Below are 18,798 nucleotides of genomic sequence, written 5' to 3' on the forward strand. Positions count from 1 at the left end.
TTAAGATACTTAGGAATAAACTTAACCAAGGAGGTAAAAGTTCTGTACTCAGAAAATTACAGGACACTGAATAAAGAGATAGAGGAAGATATAAACAAGTGAAGGAATATACCATGCTCATGGATTGGTAGAATCAACATCATTAAAATGTCCATACTATCCAAAGCAATCTATAGATTCGAATAGCCACAGCAATCTTGAGAAAGAACAAGGTTGGAGGGATCACAATACCAGATATCAAGTTATACCACAAACGCCACTGTAATCAAAACAGCCTGGTACTGGCGCAAGAACAGACATACAGATCAGTGGAACAGAACAGAGAACCCAGAAATCGACCCAAGCCATTATGCTCAATTAATATTTGACAAAGGAGGCAGGAGCATACAATGGAGTAAAAACAGTCTCTTCAATAAATGGTGTTGGGCAAACTGGGCAGGTACATGCAAGAAAATGAAACTAGACCACCAACTTACTCCATACACAAAAATAAACTCAAAATGGGTAAGTCTTAAATGTAAGTTGTGATACCGTAAAAATCCTAGAAGAAAACATAGGTAGCAAAATATCAGAAATCTCTAGTAGAAATCTGTTTGCTGATACATTTCTTAGGGCAAGGGAAACAAAGGAGGAAATAAACAAGTGGGGCTACATCAAAACAAAAAGCTTCTGCACAGCAAAAGAAACCATCAACAAAATGCAAAGGGAGCCTACTATATTTGCCAAGGATACATCGTAAGCGGTTAATATCTAAAATATATAAGGAACTCATACAACTTAACAAAAAGACAAAGAATCCAATTAAAAATGGGCAAAGGACCTAAATAGACACTTCTCCAAAGCAGATATACAGATGGCCAAGAGACATGAAAAAGTGCTCAAAGTCACTAATCATCAGAGAGATGCAAATTAAAACCACAATGAGGTATCACTTCACACCAGTCAGAATGGCTCCATCAACACACCAACAAACCACAAGTGCTGGCGAGGGTGTGGAGAAAGGGGAGCCCTGTGCACTGCTGGTGGGGATGCAGACTGGGGCAGCCACTGTGGAAGGCAGCATGGAGTTTCCTCAAAAGATTGACCTGCCATTTGACCCAGTGTTCCCACTTCTTGGAATATATCCTAAGAAACCTAAAACACCAACCAGAAAGAACATATGCACCCCTCTGTTCGTAGCAGCGCTACTCACAATCGCCAAAACAACCCAAGCGACCATGGGCAGACGAATGGATAAAAAAATGCGGTCGGCCCTGGCCGGTCTGGCTCACTGGTTAGAGTGTCGGCCCATGGACTGGAGGGTCCCAGGTTCAATCCCAGCCAAGGGCATGTACCTCAGTTGCAGGCCCGATCCAGAGGCCTCTGTGAGAGGCAACCATTGGATATGTCTCTCTCACATGGATGTTTCTCTTTCTCTCTCCCTCCCTCTCTCTCTTCCACTCTCTCTGAAAAGCAATGGAAAAAAATATCCTCAGGTAAGGATTGAAAAAAAAAGGTGGCCCGGCCAGGAGTGGCTCGGTGGTTAAACGTCAACCTGGGATCCAGGCGATCGCAGTTCCGATTCCCGGTCAGGGCACATGGCCGGGTTGCTGGCTCGATCCCCAGTAGGGGGCGTGCAGGAGGCAGCCGATCAATGACTCATCACTGATGTTTCTATCTCTCTCCCTCGCCCTTCCTCTCTCTGGGATCAATAAAGATATATATATTTTTAAAAATGCGGTTGATCCATACAATAGAATATTCTTCAGCTATTAAAAAGAAGTTCTGACACATGCTAGCACATGGATGAACCTAGAAAACATTCTGGTAGATGGAAGAAGACTGACACAAAAGGCCACATATCGTATGATTCCATTCATATGAAATACCCAGAGTGGGCAAATCCACAGAGACAGAAAACAGATTAGTGGTTGCTGAGGGCTGGGTATGGGGATGGGAAAAGTGGCTGCTTAATGAAAATGGGCTTCCCTTTTGTGGGTGATGAAAATGTCCTGGAAATAGAGAGTGATGATAGTTGCATAACATGGTAAATGTACCTATTGTCACTACTGGTAAATTTTATGTTACATGTATTTTACTCCAAAAAAAAAAAAAAAGCAAAGTAAAGATTTCAACCAGAGTAACCTCTCATTCCATAGTAGATGCCTCTAACCACTGTGCCATGCTTTACATTCTGGTAGAAAGTGCTGTTATTCTCATTTTACAAAAAAGGAAACTGAGGCACAGCTAGGCAATGGGATTCAAGCTTAGCTCTGCCCATAGCAGAAGTCAAGGCACCCCCTGCTGTTTGCCTTAGTCAGTGACTCAATTTACTCTTAACAACCCTAAAAATAAGCTGCCCCTCCGGAAAATTAAATTATTTTTGAAGACATTTGAAAATGAGGGTTGAGAATATCTATGTGTTAAAAGTAAAATTCATTGAACAGTTCTGAACCTCACACACATTCATTCATTCACTCAACAAATATCCGTGGACCGCCTTTCCTGGCCCCACATTCAAAGTCTAGATCGGAGGCCGCTCTACCAGGAGAAAGGGGACTGTGAGGCAGTAAGATGGGTCCCCTGTCCGGTAAAACCGAGGCTCATGTTTCCAGCTGGAAATGTCTTTCTTGGAAGCTTCCTCTCATCTCTTAGGACACCCATGTGCAGGACACAGCTATGCTACTGGCCTCTGCATGTCAGTCAAGAAGCAGATCCTTCCTTCATTAGTTCTTGCTCAAGAAATATTTTTTTATCTAATCAATGAATATATACACTGACAACAGTTAAATGGCATATTTTTTGCAACAGTTCAGTGACTGTTGCAAGCAGTAACTGGATTTTATCTGCCAGAGGGGAACTCCTGGAATTTAAATTAATTAAAATAATGGCATTTGATACCAGGGTTGATAGGGAAACAGTATCAGTCTCAGATTCTAAGGGCTACAAACAAACTTCAGAACACCTTTGTGTTAAAGAAAATCACACATACACAATGGCCCTTTATTTAGCACTTACTATGTGCCAGGCACCCTGGTGAGTGTTTTACCTAGCATTTTTTCTGAAATAACCTAGAATCTCCAAAGACTTAATACAGAAAGATAATGTCCCATGTTAATAACTGTCATATTTTTTTAGAAAGTAATTTTTGTTCACAAATAATCTCTGCTCCTCCCCACCATGTCTACCAAAGTAAAATGTAAAGGAAATTCTTGTCTATAACACAAGTATCCCCATTTTGGCAGAGCCTTTCAAGTTTCTTTTAAAAACAACATCAACAATGTTTTTAAATGGCACAGAACAACCTGTGTTAGGATTCGGTGTTATTTAGATAGTTTTCTCACAATAAGAAAAATTGAGGCCTTAAAAAGAGTGACCTAGTTAGCTATTTTTCAGTCAGAGGGCTCCACAGGTTCTGCCATAGTCGGCATCACTGGACACTTCCTTTGTCTCTTTTTCCCCCACAGTCACTTTGCTGGCTTCCAGCACTACCTTCCCACCCCCAAGGGACAAAGCTCTGCCCATGGCCTCTAAAATGTCTCGTAGTTACAACAGCTCACCTGCAATGGGCACTTAATATATGCCAGGCCCAGTCCTGAATGCTTTCTATGAACTAACACATTTAAATATCACAACAAGCCCATGAGCAGAGCCTTGCTTGTAGTTGTGTAGTTTGTGTGTTGTACAGAAAGTGGGGCTTGGGGAGAAGGCTTTGGCTGCAAAGGGACCAGCAGGGGAATCTGAGGTGTTCGGTTTGATAGTGGGGAAGGGGGATACATGACCCTATGCGTTTGTAAAACCCATAAAATTTTACATCACATGCAGTGACCTTTAATGTATGTCATCTTTTTCAAAAAGTTAAGAAGGACACTGGGGGAATCCCAGGATGGAATGCAAACTATGAAGAGTGAATCTCACTGTACCCAAGGTCTAGGACATAACCTCATCGAAGGGAGTGGAGAAAAAAAAGGAGCTGATCTCAGTGACTTTGGAAAATTGCATTTAATGGAAACTGTAAAGCTAAAATCGAAGAACTGTACATTTAAAGAAAAGGGGGCTGCAATCCTGCCTAAGAACCCCTGGTAACAAAGGCTTCATCTGCTCGCCCTGCCTTGTGATGAGACCGGTGTCTGCCAAGAGGGGCACTTCTCTCTGATTTTAAAAAAAGGGTCTATAATGTAGAAAATGAACTCAAAATGGATCATAGACCTAAATTTGAGACCTGAAACAAGAAGTTACATAGAAGAAAACATAGGTACCAAACTCATGGACCTTGGTTGTAGAGAACATTTTATGAACATGACCCCAAAGGCAAGGGAAGTAAAGGCAAAAATAAACGGATGGGGCTCTATCAGACTAAAAAACTCCTGCACAGCAAAGGAAACTGACAACAAAGCAGAGGCAGCCAACCAGATGGGAGATGATATTTGCAAACAGGAGTAAAACAAAGGTTTAATTCCCAAAATAGATAAAGAACTCATAAAAGTCAACACCAAACAACCAACCCAATCAAAAGGTGGGCAGAGGACCTGAACAGACACCTCTCCCAAGAAGACATATAAACAGGCAATAGACATAGGACAAGATGTTCACCCTCACTAGCAATCAGGGAAATGCAGATCAAAACTACCATGAGATACCGCCTCACACCTGTTAAGAGCGGCTGTGATCCACAAGACAAGTAATAGTTGGCGTTGGAGAGGCTGTGGAGAAAGGGGAACCGTCCACTGCTGGTGGGAATGCAGACTGGTACAACCGCTATGGAAAACAGTCTGGCAATTCCTCAAAAAATTAAGACTAGAGCTGTCATATGACCCAGCCATCCCTCTCCTGGGTATATACCCAAAAACTCAAAAACATGTATTCACAAAGATGTATGCACCCCTATGTTCATTAAAGCAATATTCATGGTGGCCAAGGCATGGAGACAACCAAGGTGTCCTGCGACAGAGGACTGGGTAAAGAAGATCTGGGACATGTACACGATGGAACACTACTCAGCCATAAGGAAAGATGAAACACTGCCATTTGTAACAAGGTGGATGGACCTGGAGAATATTATGCTAAGTGAAATAAGTCAGTAGGAAAAAGCTAAGAGCTATGTGATTTTCCTCATATGTGGGATATAAAACTGCAATTCATGGACACGAACAGCATTGTGGTGGTTGCCAGAGGGAAGGGGGTGGGAGGTGGGGAGTGAAGGGGGTCTTAATATATGGTGACAGGAGAAAATATGACTTTGGGTGGTGGGCACACAGAGCAATATACAGATCTTGTAACATAGAAACCCACACCTGAAACCTGTATGTTCATATTAACCAGTCACCTCAATAAATTTAATAAAGTGTTTTTTTAAAAAAGATAAGACATTGACTTGGCTATTAATCACCGATTTTGACCAAATTTCTTAACTAGTATGTTTTATATTATTAATTTCATATATTAAATAAAAGTTATACAATATAAATATTTAAACCAGAAAAAAAAAAGGTCTATATAGGCCAGAGGTGACCCTGCCTATGATGAGGGGGCTATTACTACCCTATTTTACAGATGAGGAGGCCAAGGCAGCAGGAGCTAAACTGGCCCTGAAACAGGTCAAGAAAGTGCCAAGATTTCACCTCTGGGAAAAGCTCAAAATACCCATAGAAAGATGATTGGATAAATAAGTGGTATAGCCTACAATGGAATACTATTTAACCATAATATTGTATGATTCTATTTATATGAATTGCCCATAACAGGTAAATCCATAGATACAGTAAATAGATTACTGGTTGCCAGCAGCTGGGGGGAGGGGAGAATGGGGAGTGACCACCAACGGGCATAGGATTTGGGGGTAGGAATGAAAATGCTGGAAATCCACTATGGTAATAGTTGAACAACTCTCTGAATACATTACAAGCCATTGAATTAATTGTACACTTAAAATAAGTAAGTTGTGTAGTATGTGAATTATATCTTAATAAAGCTGTTATTTAAAGGGGGGCGAAAAAAAGACTTCTACTCTGGCAACCTGCACACCACTTCACAGGAGTTCTTAACAGTCACACCGGGCCGCCTTCACCCCTCGCAGGCCTGTCAATACTTCAAAACCCACCCAAGGGATTCCTAAATTAATACTCTGCCACTGAATACAAATAGCTGTTTTTTTGCTTGGTCCTTTCCTTATATTAAATCCACTTTTCACACCAGCAGGGCAGGTTGGAGTCCAGACTCCCCTACTTTCTGGGAAGATTGTGTCCCTGAAGACTTGCCCACATTTAAAGACAATCATTCAAGACTAACGTTGACAATCGAGGGTGTGGATTTCTGTTTACCAGCTCCCTGGGGTTGCCCTAGTGGTAAGAGTATGGACACAGGATTCTGCAGGCCTCTTGGTCCTATCCACCTTGAGGTTACTGGATCCTTAAATTAATGTTTGGGGTAAGGAATTTGCATTATTTCACTTCAAGGCAAAAAGTGAGACTTTACCCATATTTTTGTTGTATTGATTCAACTTGTAATGAAAATGACAACCCTATATGACCATCTTTCTTTTATGATCAACTTTGGCAACTTGTCCAAAGTCACACAGCAAATAACTGATGGAATCAGGATTCTAAGCTTATCCAAATCTGAAGCTGGGGCTCCATCTCCCCCAGTTCTTCTGGTCATTTGAAAGGCTCAACCTCTCAGAGTTTTAAGTGGAAAGTATTGATGGGATCCAGTCGGGCAAGTGTTGAGACAGCTAGTCTCAAAGAGACATAGTATTCCTTTTTTAAAGTATTTGGTTGCTCTCCGAACACACACACACACACACACACACACACACACACACACACACACACGCGTGTTTGGTCTAGGAATTGTTAAAACCTTAGATTTGTTAAAAACTTAGTTTAAGCTGATGATTGCCAGATGGGAGGAGAATTGGGGTTGGGTGAAGGGATTAAGGAGTACAAATTGGCAGTCACAGAACAGTCACAGGAATTAAAGTACAGCATAGGGAATAGTCAATAATATTGTAATAACTATGTGTGGTGTGAGGTGGGTGCTAGACTTATGGGGGGGGTCACTTTATAAGTTATATAAATGTCTAGTCACTATGCTGTATACCTGAAACTAATATAATACTGAATGTCAACTGTAATCGAAAAAGTTTTTAATCTAAAAAGATAAATTTAGAGTTTGGAAACTTTTAAGTTTCTAAAACCTGGAACAGTTTGTATTTGAATAACTTTTGTCCCCCATGGAATCATTTGCTCTTTTGTTTATCTTTTGTGCATCTGTGTGGAATGGAACAGGCTCCAACCAGACCCCCTGAGCTTGCTGCCCTCACCCCCCTGAACCTGCCTCTGCATGTACTGAAAGTGGGAAAGCGTTGACCAATGTCACCCCAGTAAGTGTAATAAAAATTAAAAGGAAAAAAAAAAGTGGAAAATCGTGCCTCCTTGTCCACCTCACTGTGCCACAGTCAAGTTCAAATGGGATAAAGCAGGACTTGACAAACTACAGCCCCTGGGCCATGTCAGGTCTGTTTCCTGTTTTGTATAACCCAAGGGCTAAGAATGGTTTTTACATCTTTGTAATGGTTGAAAAAAAATCAGAGAAGAATAACATTTCATGACGTGAAAATTATGTGAACTTCACATTTCAGTGTCCATAAATAAGGTTTTACTGTAACGTGGTCACACCCATTCATTTACTTAGTGTCTACGGCTGTCACAGTGGCAGAGATCTGGGACAGACTGGACAGCCCGTAGCAAAGTCCCAACTATTTCCTAGTTGGACCTTTATAAAAAAGAGTGCGGCCCCTGGGTAAAGGATGCTCTTGGTAAAATACCACATGCTATGGAAATATCAGCTATTATTTATTCTTCCTTATGATCAATGTTCCTAATATACACACCGAACTTTCTTTAACTTCCTATATTTTTCAACTATTAGAGTCATTTGTGAGCATGCATTTCCTTCTATAAGATATTTTTCAAAACGTTAACTCAATAAATGAAAAATAGGAAAACATCCTCATGACATAGTCAAAGGACAGAGATTTTTGATGTGAAAGGAATACTTTTAGATAAAGACAAGCTAAGCTTATATCATTCAGTTGGTCATAAAACTAAATAAGTAACAGTGAACAAACAAAAGATGTTCAACCTAGTTTGTAACAAAGAAACCCAAATTAAATACAAGATGCTTTTCACCCAGCAGATTGGCCATGCTTAGAAATTAAAAAGGTGTATACTGCCTTAGCCAGCTTTCTCAGTGGCTAGAGCATCGGCCCTCACTGTTGATTCCTGTCAAGGGCAGGTACCTGGATTGCAGGTTCGATTCCCAGCCCCCTGCCCCCCACTCCCCACCCCTGTGAGTGCGGGATGCAAACAATAAATGTGTCTCTCTCACATCGATGTTTCTCCACCCTCCCTCCTTCCCTTCTACTCTCTCTAAAAATCAATGGAAAAAATATCCTCAGGTGATGATTAACAAAATAATTAAATAAAAATAAAAAAGTGTATACTCAGTGATGGAGAAGATACAGAAAAATGGACATACGTTGCACGTGGTATGTTTCCCTGAATAGTAAATAATTTTATCTGTTTCATTTTTTTAATGTAAAATGTCTTTAAATTTAATATATATATATAGGTTTGGAACAAAATAACATAAAATATTGTCCATTATTTGTTCACAAATATTTCGTGGGTGTCAAATGAATGCCAGACCATGGGAAAGAATTTGCATTTGATATCATTGCAATGGGAAGCCATTGAAGGGTTTTAAGCAGGGAATGGCATGATCAGATTTACACTTTTAAAAATATCTCTGGCTGCTGGCTAGAGATTTGACCCTGGAGCAGAGACCAGTTAACAGGCTTTCGAACTTAGCATCAAGAGAGATGAAAGTACATAAAGTAAAATATGAAAGTTACCAAAGGGTGCATCCCCATTGTCCATCACAACCTTCAGTTTATTTTTCCAACTTTTTACCAAGACACTTGAGCCCAAAGTAGACTTCTAAGCTGGCTATGCAATACAAGTATAATATGAGGCACATAAGCAATTTTTAATTTTCTAGGAGACACATTTTAAAAAGTAAAAAAACAGTTCCTCATTAAGTTGAGTTACCATGTGATCCAATAATTAGATATATATCCAAGAGTACTGAAAACTTGCCCACACAAAAACTTGTACATGAATGGTCACAGCCACTTTATTCATAATAGCCAGAAAGTGGAAGCAACCCAAATATCCATCAGCTCTTGAATGGATAAACAAAATGTGCTATATAACTACAAATAAACTATGATTCAGTTATAAGAAGGAATGAAGTACTGATACATGCTACAACATGGATGAACCTTGGAAACATTTTGTTAAGTTAAGCCAGCTACAAAGAATAACATATTGTATGCTTCCATTTATATGAAATGTCCAGAATAGGCTAATCCATAAAAAGAAAGATTACTGGGAAGGGAGGGGGCAATGGAAAGCAACTGCTAATGAATATGGGTTTCTTTGGGGAGTGATGAAAATATTCTGGGATTATAATTGTGGCAATGGTTGCACAACTTTGTGAATATACTAAAACCCACCAAATTGTACATCTTAAAAGGGTGAATATTGGGCTTGTGAGTTATATCTCAATTAAAAATATACATAAAAGGAAGCTAGTGATATTAATTTTAACCCAATTGTATCCAAAATATCATTTCAATAGGTAATTAACATAAAAAGTTATTAATGAGACATTTTACATTATTTTTTCTTACCAAGTCTTCAAAAACTGGTATATATTTCACACAGATTATTTCAATTTAATAATCTTTTTTTAACTTTTTTTTTTTTTTTTAGAGAGAGAGGAAGGGAGAGATAGAAATATTGATGAGAAACATTAATCCGCTGCCTCCCACAGGCCCCCTACGGGGGATCAAGCCTGAAACCCAGGCCTGTGCACAGACTGGGAATTGAACCAGTGACCTCCCCTTGCATGGGCCGGCCCTCAACCATTGAACCACACTGGTGGGGCAGATTTAGATGTTAAAATTTCATTGGAAACACTAGATCTGCATTTAGATTTCCTAAAATTTACCTTTAAAAAAGTAGAGTCAAAATGTTATCAGGAGCTGTTTAAATGGTGTTTTAAAGGATTTTTCAAATTTCCTTTGGCAATAATATATTAATTTTTAAAAAAGACAACATAGTTGTTACAAACACACTTACAAAGTCTTCCAATAAACAGAATCAGCATCCACTTTTAAACTTAAATTAAAATCCAATTCAATTAGAAGTTTAGCTCCTCAGCTCCACTATTTATATTTCAAACACTCAATTGCCACATGGGGCTAATGGCTCCCATCCCAGGCGGCCCAGATATAGACTATTTCTACCATCACAGAAAGTTCAGTTGGCTGCACTGTCTTTGAGGGTTATTGTGAGGATTAATGAAACTGATGGACTGAAGTGCTTAACACTATGCCGGTCCAGCTGTCAATGTAGTACTGGAGACCATGTAGTTATTTCATTGCTAGATCTTCCAGGGAGCCCCGTCTTCCTCGAAGGGCAAGGCCCGAGCCTGGCCAGCATGCCTTTCCCTCTCTCCCCACTTGTAACTCCGTCCTACTTCCTAACAGCCCTTAAAGGATCTCCCAACGTCCATCCCCACATCCACCTCTGCCTGCCCCAGTGGAGGCCACCATTCCTATCACCCTCCAGTCCTTTCCCCCTCCACCCTCCCTGGGCCAGTGCAGGTTTCCTAAGTGCATCCCTACGCACTCTCCACCTCTAGACCATTCTTCCACAAGGTGGCCAGAGTCATCCTTTCAAAATGAAATTGAATGGATTCACTTCTTTTTTACACCCAGATCTGGCCCTGTCTGCCTTTCCAGCCCATGTAGGTTCTTGAAGTGCCTCTAGCCTCAAGGCCTTTCTCCAGACACAGGAGCCTCTTCCCTCCAACAACCTTTGCCCCAGGTGACTCCAGTCGCTTTCTTAGAGTCCCCTGTCTCACCTCGTCAGTGTACCTTTTACTTCTTCACAGGACTGGCAATTGGTAGCCATTTGCGTGTGATTGATGAAAAGCTTTGAGTTAACAGTGTCATTCCTGCTAGATGAGATTTTCTTGAATGAGGCAAGGCGCCACCTGCCTCACTGATTCTTTATCCCTAGGGCCAGGCACACCCAAGTGCCTGTATGAGTTCATTTTTTTTATAACATTTCCTTTTTTAAAAAAATTGTTTTAATTTTTATTTTTAGAGAGAGAAGAAGGGAGAGGGATAGACAGAAACATCAACAAGAGAGAAACATCTTCGATTGGCTGCCTCCTGGGGATCAAGCCCAAAACCCAGGCATGTGCCCTGACTGGGAATTGAAACCGCGACCTCTTGGTTCCTAGGTTAATGCTCAACCACTGAGCACACTGGCTGGGCAAGTTCATCATCATTACTATTATTATTTATAATATATCTTTATTGATTTCAGAGAGAGGAAGGGAGAGGGAGAGAGAGAGAGAAACATCAGTGATTAGAGGGAGTTATTGATCGGCTGCCTCCTGCACGCCTCTGACTGGGTATCGAGCACACAAAACAGGCATGTGCCCTGACAAGGAATCAAACTGCAACGATCTCCTGGATCCTACCTAGGTCGATGCTCAACAGCTGAGCCACGCCCAGCCGGGCACAAGTTCGTTATTTTTAAGTAGACCTTTTTTTTTTTAAGGTCTGTCTCCACCCTGGCCAGGTAGCTCAGTTGGTTAGAGCATCATTCCCATACACCAAGGTTTCGGGTTCGATCCCCAGTCAGGACACACACAAGAAGCAACCAGTGAATGCATAACTAAGTGGAACAACAAATCTCTCTTAAATCCATTTAAAATTTTTAAAAAGTCTGTCTTCTTTAGAATGTAGCCTCCACGAGGTAAGAGGCTTGCCCTTATCTGGAGGAAAGACAAATACGGCCTGAAGGAACAGACGGGTTCATTTGTAGGCTTCAGAGAGCTAGGATGCCTGAGGCAAATGTAGAAAGTAGCCTTGGTAGCTGCCCCACCTGCACCCTCCCTCAAGGCTCCCACTCCAACCCCACACCCGCACACAACCTTCTCCCTATCTATGGGGCTCGGAAGGATAAATTCTCCTAGTAGGCAAAGCAAGAAAGGGCATCCTCGCCTGGCCAGGCGTGGCTCAGCGGCTGAGCATCGACCTAGGATCCAGGCGATCGGGGTTCGATTCCTAGTCAGGGTACACGCCTGGGTTGTGGGCTCGATCCCCAGTCGAGGGCGTGCAGGAGGCAGCCGATCAATGACTCTCTCATCATTAATGTTTCTATCTCTCTCTCCCTTTCTCTGAAATCAATAAAGACATATTTAAAAAAAGAAAAAGAAAGACCATCCTCTGTACGGTGAAACAATAATTACAGGAGGAAGCTGAAGACAGTGCTTGAATGTCCAGTAGAGTGTCCCTTACAAAGGCGTGAGAATAAGGGCCTTAGAGTCAAAGGAAATCATGGGAGGGAAGGGGCCTTGCAAGTTGACGGAACTGGAGCAAGTGTTCAGTCAGTTCATATTAGGTTATATGATCTCAGGTCTGGACTGGTGTGATTAGAGAATTTGAAGATTTTGGGCAGGGAAGGAGAATTTAATAACATTTCTAAACACAATAGTCAATTCAGCAGTCCCCAATAAGATGATCTGTTCCTATCTTGGAAGAGAATGATTTCAAAAGATTTCAAAGGTCACTCAAGGGACTTTTAAGGTTAATTATGCCCACACCTCAGCATTTGTACGGATCTTGGAGCTGGGGCTCTGTGTAGAAGCCCTTTAGCCACTGTTCTGGTTAGACCCGATAACAACCCGTCCTCTACTTTCCACCCAGCCTCTAGCTTCCTTCCCCACATCCATCTTCTCACTAGTTGCTCAAAGACCCAATTCCATTTTGGTTGATCCAATCAAGTTCCAAAGGAACAAGGCCAAAGGCAGGAGAACAAAACACAGGCTCAACTGCCAAAGGTAAGGTCAAATGCTTACTTGCAGATCCCACGCTTGTACGCCTCAGACCCTCCAGAGGAAACCAAACCAGCTGTGGGAAGCGAGATTTCCATAAGGCACCCAACGGCAAAACCCACTCTAGTCCCTGAAATCGACAGTTTTCTCATGAACCCGCAATAAAGTTGGAAAATATGATTCTAAAAAACATACCTTGGTTTTTGCTGCTCTCCTCCCAGGAAAATTTAGCCAGTAACACTCTGTTTTGGAAGCTGGTGCTGGGGACGTGAGGGGGAAGCTCCCGCAGACACCTTGGAAGAGACCAGGGCCGAAGCCGGGCTTTGCGCCTCTGGCTCCGCTGAACGCTGCGCGCAGGCCTCTGCTTCCCAGGACCCATGACCGCTCCCTGAATCCCGGGGACTCTAGTCCTCTGGGCCTCCCAGCGCGTCCTTCACACTTTCAGGGGGACCTGGCAAAGAGGGGGAAGAGATCTGGTCCTCGCCTGCACAGCCCTCAGCCTTTTTATAGGCCCTCTCCCAGCAGACCCATAGGCAGAATCCTTGCTTCATTTGCATAGCTTTAAAATTTACTTAAGGCGAGGCTCCAGGACAACAACAACGAAAACCGAGAAAGAGATTTTGAAGGCTCCTCCCTATTTTGAGATACAGGGCAAAAGGCCCATCATTAGGGCTTTCACTCCAAATATTCACTATGACACTGTGTAAATAGACAGAGAGATGACAGATGATAGATAGGTAAATAGATAGAATAAACGTAGCAATGGTCAAAATGAGTGTCTGCTCTTTAAACCATGTGCGTTTCCTCTTACCCATTCCTTCCCTGAAGACTTAGTTATAGATTGGGTCCCAATGTTGGCTTTTGCCTCCTACCTTGGTGGCTACTGAATCAGGCTCACTTTAGCTAATATCCTTATAATTTTTAACATATTATTAATTGTTTAATTACATTCCAGTCCAGGTTTTTTGCACGGTTAAAGAAAACATAATTCAGCATAACATAATTGCATGCCATACATGTTGTACAATATTGAGGCATACTTCACATGGCTCCCACCAAGGAGTTCACTAATGTGAACTAATCGGGTCATTTTAAAGGCTTTCTATTTTGCAGAAATCCTTAGTCGGTTGTTATGTGGGTGTTTAGGAATGTTTTAATAAGTTTGAGGAACATAGTATTAGCTGGGAATGCATTATTCCTTTTTTTAAAAAATAATGGAATATGCTAATAACAACAACAAACTAGAAACAACCCAAGTGGCCATCAACAGGAGAATAGCTAAATTATTTAAAGTATAATCATACAGTGGAATATTCTACAGCGATTTAAAAAAAGGCCAAATTATTGAGACATGCAACAACATGAATCACTCTCACAAACATGTGTGATTCTACTTATATGAAATACAAGATGAGGCAAAACTAGTCAATGGTGCTAGAACTTGGTCTCATGGTGACCATTGGATGGGAGTGGGTGCTGCCTTGGATGGGGCATGGGGGAAACCAGGTGCTGGAAATGTTTTATTATTGGTGTTGGTCTGCATGGTGGTTGTGGGATGTGTACATATGCAAATAGCCATCAAGCAGTTCATCCAAGATTAGTGCGCTGTACTGTACGTAAGTGTCGATTTGAGGGTGACAAGTCATGATTCCTCCCACATCTAGCTGTGAGGCCTTGAGGCCTGGGCAGGAGTCCCTCTTCATGGTTAAAAAACCCACAAAACTCTTCTAAAAGAGTAGTTTCAGTTTCTTTTTTAAAAAAATTTTCAATGTCTGTGTGTGTGTGTAAAAATGCGGTTTCTTAACAAGGGTAAATTTACCATACAACCAACCATTCCACTCCTAGGTATCTACCCAAGAGAAATAAAAATATACAGCCTGACAGACTTGTGCTCTAGCAGCTCTAGAGACATTTTTCATAATAGCCAAGCAGTGGAAGCAATCGAATATCTATCAGCTGGTGAATGGACAAATTAAAGAGGATCTATCTGTGCAATAGAATATTATTCAGCCTGCTTGGCATGGCTCAGCGGTGAGCATTGACCTATGATCCAGTAGATCACGGTTCGATTCCCAGTCAGGGTACATGCCTGGGTTTGGGGCTTGATCCCCAGTGGGGGAAGTGCAGGAGGCAGCTGATCAATGACTCTCATCATTGATGTTTTCTCTCTCCCTCCCTCTCCTTTCCTCTCTCTGAAATCAATAAAGATATATATATATATATTTAAACATATCTTTATTGATTTCAGAGAGAGGAAAGGAAGGGGGAGAGAGAGAGATAGAAACATCAATGATGAGAGAGTCATTGATCGGCTGCAGCCCGCAACCCGGGCATGTGCCCTGACCGAGAATTGAACCCTGATCTCCTGGATCCTAGGTTGATGCTCAACCGCTGAGCCACGCCCAGATGGGCAATAAAGATATTTTTTTAAAAAGAGAATATTATTGAACCATAAAAAGGAATGAAGTTCTGATACAGCTACAACATGGGTGAACCTTGAAAACATAGTGCTAAGTGAAAGAAGCCAGATGCAAAGGCCACACATTGCAGGATTCCATTTCTATAAAAAGTCCAGAATAAGCAAAAGCATCAGGGCAGAAAGTACATCAGTAGTAGCCTGGGGCTGGTGGACTGAAGGTGGGAGTTAACTATAACCTGACCCAAGGGATCCTTTTAGCATGATAGATTCTAAAATTAGATTGTAATGATGGTTTCCCAAACTCGGTAAACTTTCTAAAAATCATTGAATTGTGCACTTTGAATGGGTTGATTTTATGATATGCTAAGTATACCTCAATAAATTAAAAAATAAAACCCAATGTAGATGTGTAAAATCAGCTGCGGATATAACCACTAGTTAAACATGCAGTTACCTGAGTAATAACTACTCACCAAAGGATGCTCTGGCCTGACAAACTGCTACTCCCTCCAAGACCCCTCACACCTAGCTACCCAGGCCCTCTGCTGCATGCAGTCTCACCTCTACACCTTGGGTCTGGTCATTTCCATGGCCTGTGGGTGAAATCCTGGTCATTTTTCAGGGTCTTGCTCCAGCTCCTGTTCTTTCTGAAGTCTTCCCCAGTGACCTTCCTCCCTCTCTATACCCTACCGCAACCCCAACCCCTTAAATAATTGATTATTTCCCCTTCTAGCTTTGTTCTAACTACGAGATGAGTAAGTTCTAGAGATCAGCTATACAACATAGAGCCTGTAGTTAACGTGGTGTTCTCACTTAAAAATTTGTTAGGAAGGTAGATCTCAGGTTAAGTGTTCTTGCCACCAAATAAATAAATGAATAAATAAACAAATAAGTAAATAAAGCAAGGGGGGAAAAAATAAAGCAAGGGAACACGAATCTTTGGGGGAGGATGGCTATGTGTATAGCCTTGGTTGTGTCAGTAGTATCGCAGGTATATGCATATGTCCAAACTCATCAAAATGTATACATTAGCCCTGACCAATGAGGCTTAGTTGGTTGGAGTATCGTCTTGTACGCCAAAAGGTTTGGGGTCTGATCCCCAGCTGGACACATGGGGGGCAACCGATCGATGTTTCTCTCTCTCTGTCTCCCTTACCCTCTCTCTAAAATCAATAAGCATGTCTTCCGGTGAGAATTATATACATTAAATATGTGCTAATTTTGTACATTAAGTATACAAAAAAGCTGGAAAAAGCATGTGATGGAAAAATAAATATAATAAAACAGTGCTTTGCACATTATAGAGAAGGAAATTTTTTAAAATATATCTTTCAAACCTACTTTTTTTTTTTTTTCAGAATGGAAGGGAGAGGGAGAGAGAGAGAGAAACATCAATGACAAGAGACAGTCATTGATCGGCTGTCTCCTGCGTGCCCCCACTGGGGATCGAGCCCTCAACCCGGGCGTGTGCCCTGACCGGGAATCGAGCCGAGATCTCCTGGTTTATGGGTTGACACAACCACTGAGTCGTGCCGGCTGGGCTCATACCCATTATTTTGAGCTTCATGTCACTTTCAGCTTGTTATCCAAGGTGCTAAAAAAGTACATGATATCAAGGGGGAACTTAAAAAGCGTGAATAGCCCTGGCTGGTTTGGCTGTGTGGTTAGAGCATTGGCCGGTGGACTGAAGGGCCCTGGGTTTGATTTTGGCCAAGGGCACACACCTTGGTTGCAGGCTTGATCCCCGGCCCTGATCTAGGCAAGTGCGGGAGGCAACCAATCAATGCATCTCTCTCACATCAATGTTTTTCTCTCTCAATCTCCCTTTCACTCTCTCTGGAAAGCAATGGAAAAAATATCCTCTAGTGAGGATTTGAAAAAAAAGCGTGGATAGCAGGAAGGGAGGGAAGGAGGGAGGGAGGGAGGGAGGGAGGGAGGGAGGGAGGGAGGGAGGGAGGGAGGGAGGAAATGAGGACAGTGTGGATAGGATTTAGCTGTGAAGTTTTACTCACTCTTTCATTTTTTCAACAAGTATTTACTAGAGCCCTCATCTGTGCCTGGCATTGTGCTGAGCCCTGTGAGCAAGAGTGTGAGCCAAACAGGTCTAGCAACAGCTCCAGGAATAGCAGAGCTCCTGGAACTGATAGGGGTTTAAAGGGCTAATCAAAGTCAATTGAACTCATTTCTTTCTAAATCCAATTATTTTCGGCTGCGTGCATGATGCCACCAGCAGGGGATGATTCATCTGTAAGCATTCCTTTGGCCTTATGTTCTCATGAAAGAGACAGGCAAGGAATGAACCTATTTCTATATGCCAGTAAGAGAAGCAAGGTGGGCTGAGGGAAGAGAGTGGCAGAGGGGGTCCTTTCAGAGATGGTGGTCCAGGGGCACCTCCTAAGGAGGGGCCATAGAAAGTAACAGTCAGGGGGCCTTGGTGTCACTGACCACCAGCCCTGCTACCTGTCGGGACTGCCTCTCGGTGCCTCAGCCTCTGGATTCTGGGAAACAGAGATACTGATGCTAGCCCCTGGGGTTGCTCAGATGGAAGGAAGCCACACACAGAGAACCTGAGCTTTGGCTGTCGCTGTCATGAGTACTGGCTGGGCAGGAAGCCCTGTGTTTCTAGGACGCCTCCTTCAAACTCTGACATTGTGCTACAGACTGAGAAAGGTCAACTCATCTCTGTTCAAAATGTCCAAGATAATGATAATTAATAATAATAATAATAACTTGTTCAGATATTTAGTTTATCTCCCCCACTCATCTGTCAGCTGCACAAGCAGGAAGAGCTTCTTCTGCCCCCTCACCACCTCTCCAGAGCCTGCACATAACTAGGCTCAAAAACAATCTGGTGAAGGAAGGAATGAATCTAAAGACGAGATGTGAGAAAATGCCCTGGGTTGTGTTTTCCAATAGAACCAGAGCAGGCAGGGCCTGGGGCGGGGGACGGGACGGGGGTGGGAGGTGCATGTCTCTTCCACCTTCTCTGTGTTCGTACCCCAGCATACAGCAGGGGCTCAATGAATGTGCACTGGATGTGTGAGTGGACGTCCTGCCTGGTCCCCTCTGTCCTTGGAGGGCAGGAGCCTGTCCCACCTCACTTCCAAGACAGAAGCACACTCATGTGTCCATGGGCATTTACTCATGTCTTGTCTTCAGGTTGTTCCATTCATTCGCCAGGGGCCTGGGGGACCAGCTGAGACTTGGATGGGCTGAGTTGCCCAAGTAGAAACCATGAAGCACCCACTTAATCCCATGTGGTCTGACAGGAGCTGATTCAGACCCAGCACTCAGCTCCCTCTCGGCACGTCTGCCATCAGAGGGATGCCAGGCAGCAGTGCCCAGAGAAAGGAAACAGGGTGGCATGCCCTGACCCCCGGGCCTTATGCTGAGGTGCTCATGACATCCCAAATACGGACTGT

This window comes from Miniopterus schreibersii (genome assembly GCF_964146895.1).
Source record: "Miniopterus schreibersii genome assembly, chromosome: 3".
Classification (NCBI taxonomy): domain Eukaryota; kingdom Metazoa; phylum Chordata; class Mammalia; order Chiroptera; family Miniopteridae; genus Miniopterus; species Miniopterus schreibersii.